The sequence below is a fragment of the Carya illinoinensis genome, chromosome 16 (assembly GCF_018687715.1).
Source record: "Carya illinoinensis cultivar Pawnee chromosome 16, C.illinoinensisPawnee_v1, whole genome shotgun sequence".
NCBI classification, from domain to species: domain Eukaryota; kingdom Viridiplantae; phylum Streptophyta; class Magnoliopsida; order Fagales; family Juglandaceae; genus Carya; species Carya illinoinensis.
The window spans coordinates 10,870,416-10,887,043 of NC_056767.1; positions in this window are offsets into that span (position 1 = coordinate 10,870,416).

Below are 16,628 nucleotides of genomic sequence, written 5' to 3' on the forward strand. Positions count from 1 at the left end.
ACGGTGACAGTTTCAATTTTTTTAATTCTCACTCGCTGTGAAAGGGCGTGTATTCCACGCCTCCGTTCTGAAATTAATAAATTTAAGATTTAGGAATGCTCGGAATGAGATACAAATTTTAGAAAAAAAAAAAAATTGTGTAAACAGTAATAAAATAGTTAAAGTAATGATTTTTTATTAGATTTAAAAAATGAGAGAGAATAAATTAAATAAAAATTTTATAAAATTAAAATACTGTTATGATAAAAAAATGTAATATAATTTTTATTTTAGAATTTGAAAATATTTAATTATTTTTTGTGTTTTGTTTGAAAGTTTAGAAAATTTGTAATATTTCATTAATAACTAAATGAAAAAGTTAAAAATTAAAAATTAAAAAATGTTTGTATTTGTATTTGAGTGATATTTGAAAAAATAATTATTAACATTTTTTATATGAGATGAGATGGGATGTGTTTCCCACACAATTATGATGCGTGTTTGGAATTGTATTATAGGTAGTAAAAAGTGTTTAAAAAGTTTTAAAAACTCTTTAATGATAAAATTAAATTGTTTGGCTATTACAAATTAAAATATTAGTATTAAAAAAAAACTAAAAAGTATGTTTAAGCAAAAGCGATGCTTTTCATCAAATTATGTTTTTCCTAATAATATAAGATGTAGTTTTAATTTTAAAGAATACTATCTATGAGGGGAAGCCCTTCCGGAGGGAGGTCCAGTCCCAAAAGGATCAAACTGCAGAGGCTTTGGCCCCTCTAGCGAGAAGTGAAATAGGGCCCAAGATGAGGGTCAAGCGTAGAGCCCACGACCCATCTTCTCATTCGAAGAGGCCTAGCGCAGCCCTGCAAGAGGGCACAAGGCAAACAATCGCCTCAGAGTCTAGGCCACTAGGCGTGTCCAGTTATAGGCGTACCAGGCCAAAGACACGCCACATTAAATGAGTGTTAGGGGACCCAAACACGAAACGACATACAAGCGCCATAGGACAGCACGACCATGGCCTAATACTCTGCCATGATAGGATGCTAGTGGCAGGTCTGACCTAAGCACAATCTAACAGTCCACAGTCTCCCTCGACAACCGAGTTCAAGCAAGTATAAATACCTCGATCCCACCTAGGGGAAGGCTCTCTGAACTCTTCATCATTTTCACTCACTTAGCTTTCTTCTTTACTCAAATGTTCTTTACTGACTTTGACATCAGAGGGACCCTAAACGTCGCCGGAGCCCACTCTTCTTCCTTGTTGCAAGTGCCGAAGGTTGGGTTGTCGAGATGCTGCTCAGGCCACGAAACACGGCATCAACACTATCAATGGATGAAAATGTCTATATAACATTAAAATAATTACAATTTTGCTCTTTGATCTTATCACAAGCAGGACATTATCCCAAATAACATTTTATGTCATTACTATTTCAAACAATATTTTTGTATATTTTTTCCAAACTAGTATAATATTTTTGAAAGTGTTTAAGATATGCACTCAAAAAGATTGTTTCACAGATTAAAAAAGAGTTACACTATTTACAAATCAGGTGCAAAACATGCTTATTGTATAACCCATTATATTAAAAAAGTAGTTAAAGTACCAATACTCTTTCATGCAAGCTAATGTGGCAAGCTTATATATCAATGGTGTATTTGGTTTGGTTTGGTTTGGTTTGTAAAAAATTGAGCTTGGAAATAAATTTATTGATTGAAAAAAGTTGCTTTATAGTACTATACATGAATAGAGTGATAATTTTCAGCTTGCAATGATCTTAGGGATGAGCAATGCGCAACATTTCCACCCATTTAGGAGGAAACAATTTCAAACACATTGGTGTTTTATAGGAGCACTTACCTTTTTTTTTATAAATAAGAAGATATTTCATTGATATAAAAATAGGTATAACCAAAATACATAGAATGTATACATGTGATTATACCTATTTAGGAACTAAGAAATGGTTCCAAGGAAATCATGGTAACTAAGACCATTTAAATCTAAAGCGATGGCCCATATAAATAAAGTCTTCCAGAAGAAATTTTTAACCTCTTCCAATGAGCGCTCACGATCTTTGAAATTTCTATAATTTCTGTCTCCCTAGATACACCAAAAAATACAAATGGGAGCCATTCTCCACATTCTCCACACAGTAGTAATCTATGATGTCCTCATGATCCCTCTACAACTAGCTAGTAGTTCAACCACCATTTCAGGCATAACCCATGCTAGTCTCACTTTGCTGGAAAAATAATTCCTTATGGCCCATACAAACTCACAATGTAGAAGTAGACAATTCATTGTTTCACCACTATTTCTACACATACAGCACCAATAGATGATGATAAGCCCACGTTTTCTTAAGTTATCAACAATCAGTATCTTTCTTAAAGTTGTTGTCCAAGCAAAAAATAAAAAAGTGGCCTTTGTAGGTGCTTTACTCCACCAAATGTTATTCTCAATGAACGTGATTCCTACCTTAGGCACTAAGAGTCTAATAAAAGGAGTGTACAAAAAAGTTTCCTTTCCTGGAAGGCCGCCACTCCAGTTTTTCCTCCATTGTAACAGCAGGATTGTAATGTCCATCCTTGTGATGAGACTTTAATAAATAATTTTAGAAAATGAGATGCGAATTACTAACTATTTTAAAACTTTTTCTCTTTCCTTCCTAGGATATGAAATATTCTAAGTTTACAATTAAAATCTACTCTATAAATATAAGAGAAAGTTTTGCAGCGAAAATCATTAAATTAAATTAAAAGTCTTTTTACAAAAATACTTTTTCATATATTATGTAAAACTTGCATAGGCTTCCGTCACTTTTCCCTTGAGCCATGCATATCCTGATGCTTCATCCTCATTTTGTCCCTGGGAGGGGGAGGGACATACATAAAAATAACGTTAGTCGAATACTCAATAAGCATTACTTCATAATGTGAAAATATACTAACATAAGTTTTCATTTATGCATTCATCATTCATCTGCATACTTTATATAAAGTATTCATTTAATTTAAAAACATTACAAGGTAGGGTTTTTTTAAAAAAGGTTTTCTTTTATTATAAAACATTTATCACGTTGTGCATTCATTCATAAAAAAAACTATACATTCATACATTCAGTTATTCTTTTCACTTTTCCTTTGGCCAGTACACATGGTTTCACCTTGGGTGTTGGGGTTAGAGGTCTTTTGAACCCAGATTCTGCTTGTGGCTGCAGGTTGGAAATCCATTTCAGTCAGAGGTAGCACTGGATAAACAACCTGTATTACTTACCTAGTATTGCAATATGTTATGTCTTTTGGTACCATAATTCATTCATTTAGTCATGACTATTACGTATTTCATATATTAAAATGTTTAGTAATTTCCTTTCCTTTCCTTTTATTCATTCATTCCTTTCAGTTCTTTCATTTTCATTCATTTCAGTCATCGGTCCATTTTATTTATGAATATCATTTAAAAGCATAAATTTAAACATCATCAGTAAACATCAGTTCATAGCATTCTTTAAACATCTTTCAATGATATCATTTAAAATCCATTTCATAGCCTCGTTTAGAAACCCTTTCATATAGTCATTTAAACAGACTTTAATCGCATCGTTTAAACATCATTCAAAGCATCAAGCATAAGCAACTAAAATTTAGAATTTACATAAACTACTTTTGACTTGGACTTCCTTCACTCAAACATACTCTTTTATCTAAGTCTATCTTCTATGCTTTTCTTTATCACATTTTATAAGTCTCAAGGTCATAGCTTGTGACCCACTTGAGGTCACCTTCCCAACACATAGCCCCTACTTCACGTTTTTATCCTTCAAAGTGAACCTCCTTGACTCAATTTTAAAAGTTAAGATACACTATCACCTTCATCATTCTCTCTACTTTCCAAACTATCAATTTCGATACATTACTTGAACCAACCAAGTCATACATCTCAACCCTAATCAATACATACATCTCTTCCTCCATGCACAATCTAACCAACACTTCATCATAATCTAAACCACACATAATACACCACTTTGAGCCAACCGTAAGGTTTAAACATCATGTACGCATGTTTAGGACAGACTATCTATTACACATAATAAATCTGTTTAGTACATGCATCCAACCAATTTACACATGTATCCCACCCTTTTATCACCTAATATCAACCTATAATCCACTAAAACACCTGCTTGTGCATACAAGCTTTATGCATATCAACATTAACATCCAACTCAACCCAACCAATGTAACACTTCACGCAACCTGTCCAACTACATTGCTTATCCCGACACTTCACACGACCAACATGACATATAGCCGCATCCAATCACTTTACACAGCACTTCTATGACGCCCCCAAAATCCCCACGCCCGAACACGGGGAAATTGAGACGTCCGGATGGTGACACCCCGGGTCACCATCCCATCGACGGGTGCCGAGTGTGTGCAAGGCAGCAATTGTGTACAGAGAGACACGCAGCGGATAAGAAAGTCATAACTAAGTACCAGAATTTTTCTTAACGTAATACAAGCTGTTTAAAACATACATAGATAAAATATTACAAAACACAAATGCAGTTTTAAACAAATAAAAAGATAACATCAGCAACCCGGCGGAGCCGCATCCTCAGGCTCAGCCTCTTCCTCCTCCTCCTCAACTCCTGCACCAAAAGCTACGGAACCACAAATGGTTCCGCAGGTAAGTAAAACCCCAAACACTACCAGACAAAAACACATATAACTCAAACAAGATGCATGAAACATGCCCAATGCACAAAGCCCAAAATCACCAGTTTTCCACACACGCCAAAAACCCATATGACCCAAAAACATATCCTTTCCGAAAAACATGCCAAAAGTCACATTTGGCCCAATATCTCGCCGGAAGTCCATCCGGCCCAATATCTCACCAGAAGTCCATCTGGCCCACGCCAAAAGTCACATTTGGCCTCATAAACCATTATCCAATTTTAACCGTATGCACCATGACCTCCCCTAGGAGTCATCCGCACACCCTGGCTCCAGTGTCACACCGCAGAGTACCACCACGCATGTGACACCTAACAAGCGATGCCCAGTTCCGCGCCCCGCGCGTGCGTAGCCAAGCATCCTCTAGCCCTCGCCAGCGAAGGGCCACGGAGTCGGTGAGTAGGGCGATGCCCGGTTCCATGCCCGGCACGTTCGTAGCCAAGCATCCCCTAGTCCCGCTCCCGTCATCTCTCTCGATAACTCAGGGGACATCACTCAGTTTATTTCGCTCCCGAGTGACCAGAGGAGCTCCACCGAGATAATAACCCATCCCGGCTTGGGCTCGTGATACACACGCACCCGTAAAACCAGTCACACCAATACACAGGCTTTTCACACAATCCCACAAACACACGTGCATGCACCATGAAATGCCAAATCAATGCATATTAAAATAATCCAACAATATAAATCAATAAAACAAGTAACTCCGTCCTCCATCCATCCGACCCCCGAAACTCCTCGGACTCAGTCCGGAATCAACAACCAACAACAGATATTTATGGAATGAGCAATATATATTAAAATCTGAAAATAGGGTTTGGAAAATACTTACAGCGCTATACGGCAATTTTAGAAAACAAGCGGCGTTGCAAGCGGCGGAAAAACAGCAACGTCACAGTGAAAATTCACTGTGGCCATGGGTCCGAAAAACCCACTTTTGAACGGGGACAAACTAGGACACGAGATTGATAGGGAATGGTCTAGAGGTGGTTGTGAAGCTATAGGAAGTGACGGACGGCCGTGGGTGGCGGCGGAATGGCCGGAAATGGCCGAAAATGGCAAATCGGAAAACAAGCTCGTGGGAGCTGCTCCGGTGGTCGATGGAGGCCGGAAATGGGTGGGTTAGGACGGCAAGGGACCGGTGATGAAGTGGTGAAGAAATGGTGGCCGGAGGTGGAGCGACGGCGGCGGATCGGAGTGAAAACCGTGGGTGCTTGTTGGGCTTTTTCCGGTCAAATGGCCGGCCGGTTAGGGGTGGGTTTTGGAGGGAAGGTAGACCGGAAGGAGAGGAAGAGAATGGGACCGGTGGGAGGCCGAACGGTGGCCGGACGGCGGCGGTAGGGGCTGGGGAAGGTTGACGCCGGCGTGAGGGAGAGAGAGAGAAGAGAGAGAGTGCACAGGGGGGGTCCGAGTCGGGGGAGAGAGGAGAGAGAAAAGAAAGAAAAAAAAGAAAAAGAAGAAAAAGAAAAGAAGGGAAAAAGAAAAAAGGAAAAAGAGAAAAAGAGAAAAAGAAAAAAAGATGTGAAAAGAAATGAGGTCCAGTCCTCATTCCGGGAAAAGAAACAAACTGCCAAAAAGATTAAAACCACAAAAACAACTAAAAGAAATAAAACACAACCTCAAATAAATTAAAATAAATTAAAAACCGACTTTAAAACCGCAGCTAAAATAAAATAAAATATCTGATATATTAATTAAAATAAAAACAATTATTTCAGCGAAAATACACTTAAAAGCGGGTCATCACATCCTCCCCTCCTTAAAAACAATTTCGTCCTCGAAATTGCAAATCAACTACCAACTTAAAGCAAGCCACATAAACGCTCACAAACTACAGAGATCAAGATTAAAATGCATACCTTCATCATTCGAACAGATACGGGTACTGCTCCCTCATGTCCGCTGCTCGCTCCCAAGAGAAGTTTTGAGCTAACGGATCTCCCCAAGCCACTTTAACCAACGGTATCGTTTTGGACCTCAATTGTTGCTCCTTCCAATCCAAAATCTGCGACGGAACAACCTCGTAAGTGAGATCCGGTTGCAACTGAATACTCGTTGGGTCGACGAAGCGTGGCTCTTGCTGTCCAAAGCTCTTCTTCAGGGATGATACGTGGAAGACATCATGAACATCCCCAAAATAATCCGGCAAAGCAACTCTATAGGCAACGGACCCTACTCTCTCCAGAATCTGAAAAGGGCCGACGTACCTCGGATCTAGTTTCCTTTTCTTACCAAAACGCTTAACACCTCTCATGGGAGAGACTTTAAGATAAACCCAATCACCAACTTCAAATGACAATTCTCTCCTCCTGGTATCAACGTAGCTTTTCTGGCGACTCTGAGCTGCCGCCATTATATCTCTAATGATCCGGACTTGGCTTTGCATTTCTTGAATTATTTCGGGTCCAATAATTCTACTCTCCCCAACTTCATCCCAACACAAGGGCGACCTACACTTTCTTCCATAAAGAGCTTCATAGGGAGCCATCTGAATAGTCGCATGGTAGCTGTTATTGTAGGCAAACTCAATGAGCGGCAAATGATTTTCCCAACTCCCTTGGAATTCCAGGGCACATGCTCGCAACATGTCTTCCAGGGTCTGGATGGTGCGCTCTGACTGGCCGTCTGTCTGCGGGTGATAAGCAGTGCTGAACTTCAACTTAGTACCCAAAGCTGCCTGCAGACTCTTCCAGAACTGCGATGTGAACCTCGGGTCCCGATCCGACACTATACTCTTTGGTATGCCGTGTAGCCTCACTATCTCCTTAACATACAAACGGGTCAACTTACCCAAAGAGTCGGTGTTGTTAACAGGCAGAAAATGAGCACTCTTCGTTAACCGGTCCACGATCACCCAAACAGAGTTCTTCCCACTAGGTGTTCTCGGCAAACCCACTACGAAATCCATCGTGATGTCATCCCACTTCCACTCAGGAATAGGGAGGGGTTGGAGCATACCTGCAGGTCTCTGATGCTCGGCCTTTACCTGACGACACGTGTGGCATTTCTCCACATATAAGGCAACGTCCTTCTTCATTCCATCCCACCAGTAAATTTTCTTCAAGTCTCGATACATCTTTGTACTGCCGGGATGAACTGAATACGGGGCCGCATGAGCTTCCGCCATGATCCGTTCCTTGAAATCTGAGTCCTTTGGGATCACTCTGCGATCTCGGAACCGAAGTATTCCATCACTATCCATGCTATAGTGCAACGGCCCTCGAGATTTTCGGACTCTTTTCCTGATGTTCAGCAGCTTCTGATCCTTTCTTTGGAGAGCTTTCAATTCTTCAAAATCTATTACCCGAATGTCCAGAACCGAAGACAAAATCTCTACTTGCTGCGAACTCTCTATAAGGAGCCTTCTCATCCCATAAAGTAACGAATCCATTTCTGACGGTTCGGCTTCATCCTCCAAATGAGACTTCCGGCTCAAAGCATCAGCAACTATGTTAGCCTTCCCCGGGTGGTACTTGATCTCACACTGATAGTCACTGATTAGCTCTAGCCAACGCCTCTGCCTCATATTCAAATTTTTCTGGGAAAACAAATGCTTCAAGCTCTTATGATCAGTAAATACCTCACAAGCTTCCCCATACAAGAAATGCCGCCAGATCTTGAGTGCAAAAACAATCGCAGCCAACTCTAGATCATGCGTCGGATAATTCTTCTCATGGTCCTTAAGCTGACGAGATGCATAGGCTACAACCCGTCCTTCCTGCATAAGGACACAACCCAAACCGAACTTAGACGCATCACTGAAGACTACAAACGGCTTATGCGATTCTGGGAGTGCTAACACTGGTGCCGTCGTCAACCTGTTCTTCAATTCCTGGAAGCTTCTCTCACATTTCTCTGACCAAACAAATTCTGTATTCTTCCGAGTCAAAGCTGTGAGAGGTCCGGATAAGCGAGCAAAACCCTCTACAAACCTTCGGTAGTAACCGGCGAGCCCCAAGAAACTCCTGATCTCGCGTACTGTAGTTGGGCGTGGCCATGACAAAATGGCTTCTACCTTACTGGGATCAACTGCCACTCCACCCTGGGAAATTACATGCCCAAGAAATTTAACTTCTTCCAACCAGAACTCACACTTGCTGAGCTTGGCGTACAACTGGTGCTCTCTCAATTTCTCAAGTACCAGACTAAGATGATACACATGCTCTTCAATATCTCGGGAATAAATCAGTATATCATCAATAAATACTACCACGAAGGAATCCAGATAAGGTTGGAACACCCGATTCATCAAATCCATGAAAGCGGCAGGAGCATTAGCTAGCCCAAACGGCATCACCTTAAATTCATAGTGTCCATACCTCGACCTGAAGGCAGTTTTCGGCACATCCTGCTCTCTGATTCTCAGCTGGTAGTATCCCGACCTCAGATCAATTTTAGAGAACACCGCTGCCCCCTGAAGTTGGTCAAATAAATCATCTATCCGCGGGAGAGGATATTTATTTTTGATGGTCACCTTGTTCAACTCCCTATAGTCAATGCACATACGAAGGGTTCCATCTTTCGTTTTAACAAATAAAACTGGAGCACCCCACGGCGACGTACTAGGCTGAATAAACCCCTTCTCTACTAATTCTTGCAACTGAGTCTTCAACTCTTTCAATTCAGCCGGTGCCATGCGGTAAGGAGCCTTATGCACAGGAGCCGCTCCAGGTTCCAAGTCTATAACAAACTCCATCTCTCGCACGGGGGGGTAGTCCGGGCAAGTCATCCACAAACACATCGGGGAACTCTTCCACAACTGGAATGTCTGCCAAGGACTTCTTCTCAGACGGCGTGGACACCATCTGGACCAAGAATGCATCCGCTCCCCATGCAATCTCTCTTCTTGCCTGTATCGCCGATATAATCATCGGCTTTTCTTTTAATCTACTCCCCGCAAATTCCAGACAATCACCATCCGGAAGCTGAAAGCTAATTGTCCGACTTCTGCAATTAATAGTCGCAGAATATCGGTATAGCCAATCTATCCCGAGGATGATATCGAAACCCAACAGCTTGAATACCACCAGATCAGCGTCCAAAAACCTTCCCTCAAAATTTAACGGGCATCCCAAAGCAACCTTGGAACACCACACCATCTCGCCGTCGGGTAGCGCCACTACCATAGCCTTCGGCAACGGTTCCGTGACCAAGTTACACACCCGAGCAAATGTGGAAGACACAAACGATCGTGAAGCACCAGAATCAAACAAAGTACAAGCATAAAACTCATACAAACGGACTCTTCCTGAACCAAACACACAACCCATGAAATCCAAAAAAAACAACGAAGAAACCAAATATACCAAAAATAAATCCAACTTAAAAGATTAAATTAATCCATACCTGTGATTACTCCAGCATCATGGGTCGCTGGTGCCTCATCGTCCACCTCTCCGGGCGTGACAGCATAAACCCGGGCTTGCACTGCTTGTCTCGGGTTGGTTCTTCCACCGTGTCTACCTCCACGGCTTCCTTGAGCTCTAACGGGGCAATCCCGAGCAATATGCCCCACTTGGCCGCACCGATAACACTGGGGTCCGCTACTCGTCCGACACTCGCCCTCATGAGCTCTATTACAAACTCCACAAACAGGCATACGTCCTCCCATGCGAACACTGGAGGATGCTTGAGATCGGGTTCCAGTTCGCTGAACAAACTTCTGAGGCGAACCCGAGCTGCTTCCTTCACCAGAAAAACTTCGCCTCTTTTGCCCTGAAGGGGAGCCCAAACTCAGATTATTTTCCCTCTCTATAAGGGTGGCCACATCCACTAACTCCTGAAAAGTGGATATCCGATGGCTGACCACCAAACGGCGTATATCAGGGCGTAGTCCCTCCTGAAAACGCTCAGCTCGCAGCTCCTCTGTGGCAACAAGATGAGGAGCAAACCGCTCAAGTTCTATGAACCTCCGGGCGTATTGTTCCACTGTTGCGCCCCCTTGGACCAGATTAGAGAATTCTCTTGCCTTTTGCTTCCTTACCGATGCGGGAAAGAAGCGGTCATTGAATTCCTTCTTGAAACGCTGCCAGGTCACCGCAGCGAAAGATCCCAGTTCAGCTTCCAACATCACCCTCCTGGTATCCCACCAATCAGAAGCGATACCTTGTAAGAGGTAGCTGGCATAGAGTACTTGTTGTGCTTCAGTACACCCACACACCTCAAAAGTCTTCTCCAGATCTTTGATCCATTTCCCAGCCTGAAGTGGATCCTCATTCCCATTGAAGTGTGGAGTCCTATGCGCCAAGAAGCGCTCATAGGTGCATCCGGCTTGCACCATGCTACTGGACCCTCCTTGATACATCCAAGGCCCTCCCTGATATGGCCAGGGACCTCCTGGTTGTGGCCAATACACTCCCTGTGGCGGACAAGGCTCTCCTGACGGTGGATAGGGCCCTCCTGATGGTGGCCAAGGACCCCCTTGTGGTGGCCAAGGTCCTTGTGGTGGCCAAGGCCCTGCCTGTTGTGGCCTAATATTCTGTTGCATGAACTCCGTCATCTGCCGAATTGCTTCGGCTATGGAGTCCTCCCTGGATGTATTGTCTTGCGGTTCCTGAGTATTTTTCCTTGGTCTACCTGGTCTCCCCATATTCCTGTCCCAATACCACTCTTGACCCTCCTTTAAGAAAACAAATAAAACCATCATAAAACCAACAAAACAAAACAGCACCACGCAACAAGAAACAAAAGAAACCCGCATGCCAAAACATAACTAAATAAAACAAGCAAACAAACATAAACAAATAAAACAAATAAAACAACTATACTTAACATAATTTTAAAACACAACTTTAAAAACATTCTGGTACTACCTACGGGACTTGTGGTTTTACCCAGAGCCAAACCGCTCTGATACCACCTGTGACGCCCCCAAAATCCCCACGCCCGAACACGGGGAAATTGAGACGTCCGGATGGTGACACCCCGGGTCACCATCCCATCGACGGGTGCCGAGTGTGTGCAAGGCAGCAATTGTGTACAGAGAGACACGCAGCGGATAAGAAAGTCATAACTAAGTACCAGAATTTTTCTTAACGTAATACAAGCTGTTTAAAACATACATAGATAAAATATTACAAAACACAAATGCAGTTTTAAACAAATAAAAAGATAACATCAGCAACCCGGCGGAGCCGCATCCTCAGGCTCAGCCTCTTCCTCCTCCTCCTCAACTCCTGCACCAAAAGCTACGGAACCACAAATGGTTCCGCAGGTAAGTAAAACCCCAAACACTACCAGATAAAAACACATATAACTCAAACAAGATGCATGAAACATGCCCAATGCACAAAGCCCAAAATCACCAGTTTTCCACACACGCCAAAAACCCATATGACCCAAAAACATATCCTTTCCGAAAAACATGCCAAAAGTCACATTTGGCCCAATATCTCGCCGGAAGTCCATCCGGCCCAATATCTCACCAGAAGTCCATCTGGCCCACGCCAAAAGTCACATTTGGCCTCATAAACCATTATCCAATTTTAACCGTATGCACCATGACCTCCCCTAGGAGTCATCCGCACACCCTGGCTCCAGTGTCACACCGCAGAGTACCACCACGCATGTGACACCTAACAAGCGATGCCCAGTTCCGCGCCCCGCGCGTGCGTAGCCAAGCATCCTCTAGCCCTCGCCAGCGAAGGGCCACGGAGTCGGTGAGTAGGGCGATGCCCGGTTCCATGCCCGGCACGTTCGTAGCCAAGCATCCCCTAGTCCCGCTCCCGTCATCTCTCTCGATAACTCAGGGGACATCACTCAGTTTATTTCGCTCCCGAGTGACCAGAGGAGCTCCACCGAGATAATAACCCATCCCGGCTTGGGCTCGTGATACACACGCACCCGTAAAACCAGTCACACCAATACACAGGCTTTTCACACAATCCCACAAACACACGTGCATGCACCATGAAATGCCAAATCAATGCATATTAAAATAATCCAACAATATAAATCAATAAAACAAGTAACTCCGTCCTCCATCCATCCGACCCCCGAAACTCCTCGGACTCAGTCCGGAATCAACAACCAACAACAGATATTTATGGAATGAGCAATATATATTAAAATCTGAAAATAGGGTTTGGAAAATACTTACAGCGCTATACGGCAATTTTAGAAAACAAGCGGCGTTGCAAGCGGCGGAAAAACAGCAACGTCACAGTGAAAATTCACTGTGGCCGTGGGTCCGAAAAACCCACTTTTGAACGGGGACAAACTAGGACACGGGATTGATAGGGAATGGTCTAGAGGTGGTTGTGAAGCTATAGGAAGTGACGGACGGCCGTGGGTGGCGGCGGAATGGCCGGAAATGGCCGAAAATGGCAAATCGGAAAACAAGCTCGTGGGAGCTGCTCCGGTGGTCGATGGAGGCCGGAAATGGGTGGGTTAGGACGGCAAGGGACCGGTGATGAAGTGGTGAAGAAATGGTGGCCGGAGGTGGAGCGACGGCGGCGGATCGGAGTGAAAACCGTGGGTGCTTGTTGGGCTTTTTCCGGTCAAATGGCCGGCCGGTTGGGGGTGGGTTTTGGAGGGAAGGTAGACCGGAAGGAGAGGAAGAGAATGGGACCGGTGGGAGGCCGAACGGTGGCCGGACGGCGGCGGTAGGGGCTGGGGAAGGTTGACGCCGGCGTGAGGGAGAGAGAGAGAAGAGAGAGAGTGCACGGGGGGGGTCCGAGTCGGGGGAGAGAGGAGAGAGAAAAGAAAGAAAAAAAAGAAAAAGAAGAAAAAGAAAAGAAGGGAAAAAGAAAAAAGGAAAAAGAGAAAAAGAGAAAAAGAAAAAAAGATGTGAAAAGAAATGAGGTCCAGTCCTCATTCCGGGAAAAGAAACAAACCGCCAAAAAGATTAAAACCACAAAAACAACTAAAAGAAATAAAACACAACCTCAAATAAATTAAAATAAATTAAAAACCGACTTTAAAACCGCAGCTAAAATAAAATAAAATATCTGATATATTAATTAAAATAAAAACAATTATTTCAGCGAAAATACACTTAAAAGCGGGTCATCACAACTTCAAACTACATGATTCATCCCAACACTTCAAGTGGCATCCTGTCGCTTTACAACTATCCCATTACCTCATCACCTCACAAAGCTCATTCACAATAGTCTCATCACTTCACAATCACAACCCCGTCACTTCACACTATTTACAGCCACACAATACAACTACACGTCATAACTTACGTCACTTCATAACATACTACCACATCACCAACTACACCACACGGCACAACGTCCAGTCACTTCACACTTCCTATAGCCACAACACAAGCTGCACAACCACAACAAAATTACACCACACACTACATAATAGCCCATTACTTCTAACCACATTAGCCTTGGAGTACACTCCACAACTATGCAACCATCCCAACACTTCACACTTAATCCTGTCACAGTGCCCAAAACTTCAACTACATCGCCACATCACAACTACTCCCTTCACAAATTTACAGTTCACAATACACATCCACAACTACCAACAACAACGACCAAAAAACACTTTGCAATATCAATTAAACTTCACAAACATAACATCTCCAAAGGTAAGAAAATAGAGATTATATCATAACGAGGGGTTGAAAGCTTGCGTCACTTGCTATCTGACATGGTCTCGTGGTGGTGGCTACGTACGTGTAAGGAGAGGCTATTTAGGTGGTTGGAGTTAGGGTTTGGAGGGGCTTCGTGGTGGTGGCAGGAGGTGGGTTTTGGCATCGGGTGGCAGTGCTATAGTGGATGGTGGTGGCAAGGTCGTGCATGGTGGAGAGGGTTGTGTGTGTGTGCTGAAGGCTGATTGAGGGAAGAGAAATTGAGGGAGCAGAGAGAGAGGGCTACAAGGTTTCGGTGAGAGAGAGAGATAGTTGGAGGGGTGGTCAGTGACATCATGAGGGTGTGGAGACAGTGGGTAGACGACAACGTTGCGGTGGGTGGGTGGCTGCACAGGGGGTGTGAAGGAGAGGGGAGAGATAAGGGAGAGAGAAGTGTACGACATGGGGGGAGGAGAGAGAAGAGGGGGAAGGAAATCTAGGATTTTGGGGGATTAAATTCTAACCATACATTTAGGGGTTTCTAACCTAGATCCAACAGTGAAGATTTAAACACTTCAAAATAACTAACTAAGTAATAGGAAATGAAATTTGTTTTATTAAAAATAACAATCTTCATCATAAAATAAAATGATGAGTTTTATCAATTTTTCTAAGAGAAAAAAATCCATCTAAATAATAGAGTGTTTAACATAAAATGAAATAATGAATATTAAATAATATTTTTAAAGAATTAAAATCATTCAAATAAAATGATTTGAAAAAACTATATCATTTTTGGAGCTCCAAAAATATAAAGAGACTTACTTGAAAATTAGGTTTGGTTCAATAATACTAAATATATCCTATTTAAAATAAATTTGGACATTTAAAATATTCCAAAGACTTTAAATAACTGGACTCCATTTAAAATCATATGCTAAACTTAAAACACCCATTCGAGATTTACAATGCATAGACGAGACTCGTGACCAATCGAGAGAAAAATGAGCTGTTGGTCATAAGAACTAATGTTGTACAGCAAGTTAAAGAACTCCACCATGACTCCTACTTCCCAATCATGGGCATCCCGAATAAAACTAACATTCCATTGTTGCGCCCCATTATTAATATCCATCAATTCAGCCACTGTGACATCTTGTTTCCTTGCAATTCTGAAAATAGCGGAGTAGACATCCTTAAGAGGCATATTTCCAACCCATACGTCATGCCAAAAACTTATTTTATGGCCATCTCCATACACAGCCTAGTGTTGTAAGAGAGACTACCAACATTTCTAAATATGCTTCCATAACTCCACCCCATGCGCCCTCCTAACTTCATTAGAGCACCAACCCGCCTTATACTCCATTAACTTACTATCAATCATCATTTTCCATTAGTCTTTCCTATCATAATTATATCTCCATAGCCACTTCCTGAGAAGAACCTTATTGAAGGCACTCACATTGCAAACCCCCAATCCACCACCTCTCAAGGGAGAACACACCTTGTCCCACCCAGCTAAATGGAACTTAAACATATCCCTAAATCCACCTTACAAAAAATCTCATTGAAACTTCTCAATCCGCAAGGCAACACTAACAGGATGAGGAAATAATGACAAGAAATAGGTAGGAATGTTGGTAAGGGAACTCTTTATCAATGTTCGACCCATTTTAGACAAATACATCTGTTTCCACCCAGCCCACCTTTGCTTTATTTTCTCTAACACCCCATCCCAAATAGTTTTAGCTCTAAATGATACTCCCAACGGTAGGCCAAGGTACTTCATAGGCAATGAAGAGATTGCACATCCCAATATATTAGCCAACCCCCTGACATTACACACATTACCCACAGAAACTATTTTCCTTTTTTAGAGATTTATTTTTAACTTGGATACTACTTCAAAACACAACAGAATAGCATTAAAATATTGAAGATGACCTGAATTTGTCTCACAAAATAACAACGTATCATTTGCAAACAAAAGATGTGATATAATGGTAGCACCATGGTTAATATCCCCACTGAATAACATAAGAAAAAGCCACCCTCCACTGAAGTCGACAACATTCTGCTCAATGCCTCCATGACAACAACAAATAAGAAAGGTGATAGTGGATCTCCTTAGCGCAACCCCCTCAAGCTGTTAAAGAAACTGGGATCACCATTAACCAAGATCGAGAAATATATTGTTATCACACAATGTCTCATCCACCCCACCATCACTCCCTAAAACCACATATCCTCAACAAATAAAAAAGGAATTTCCAATTGAGGTGATCATAGGCCTTCTCTATGTCTAATTTGCATAAAATACCCAGGACTCTTGACTTGATCCTGTTGTCCATGC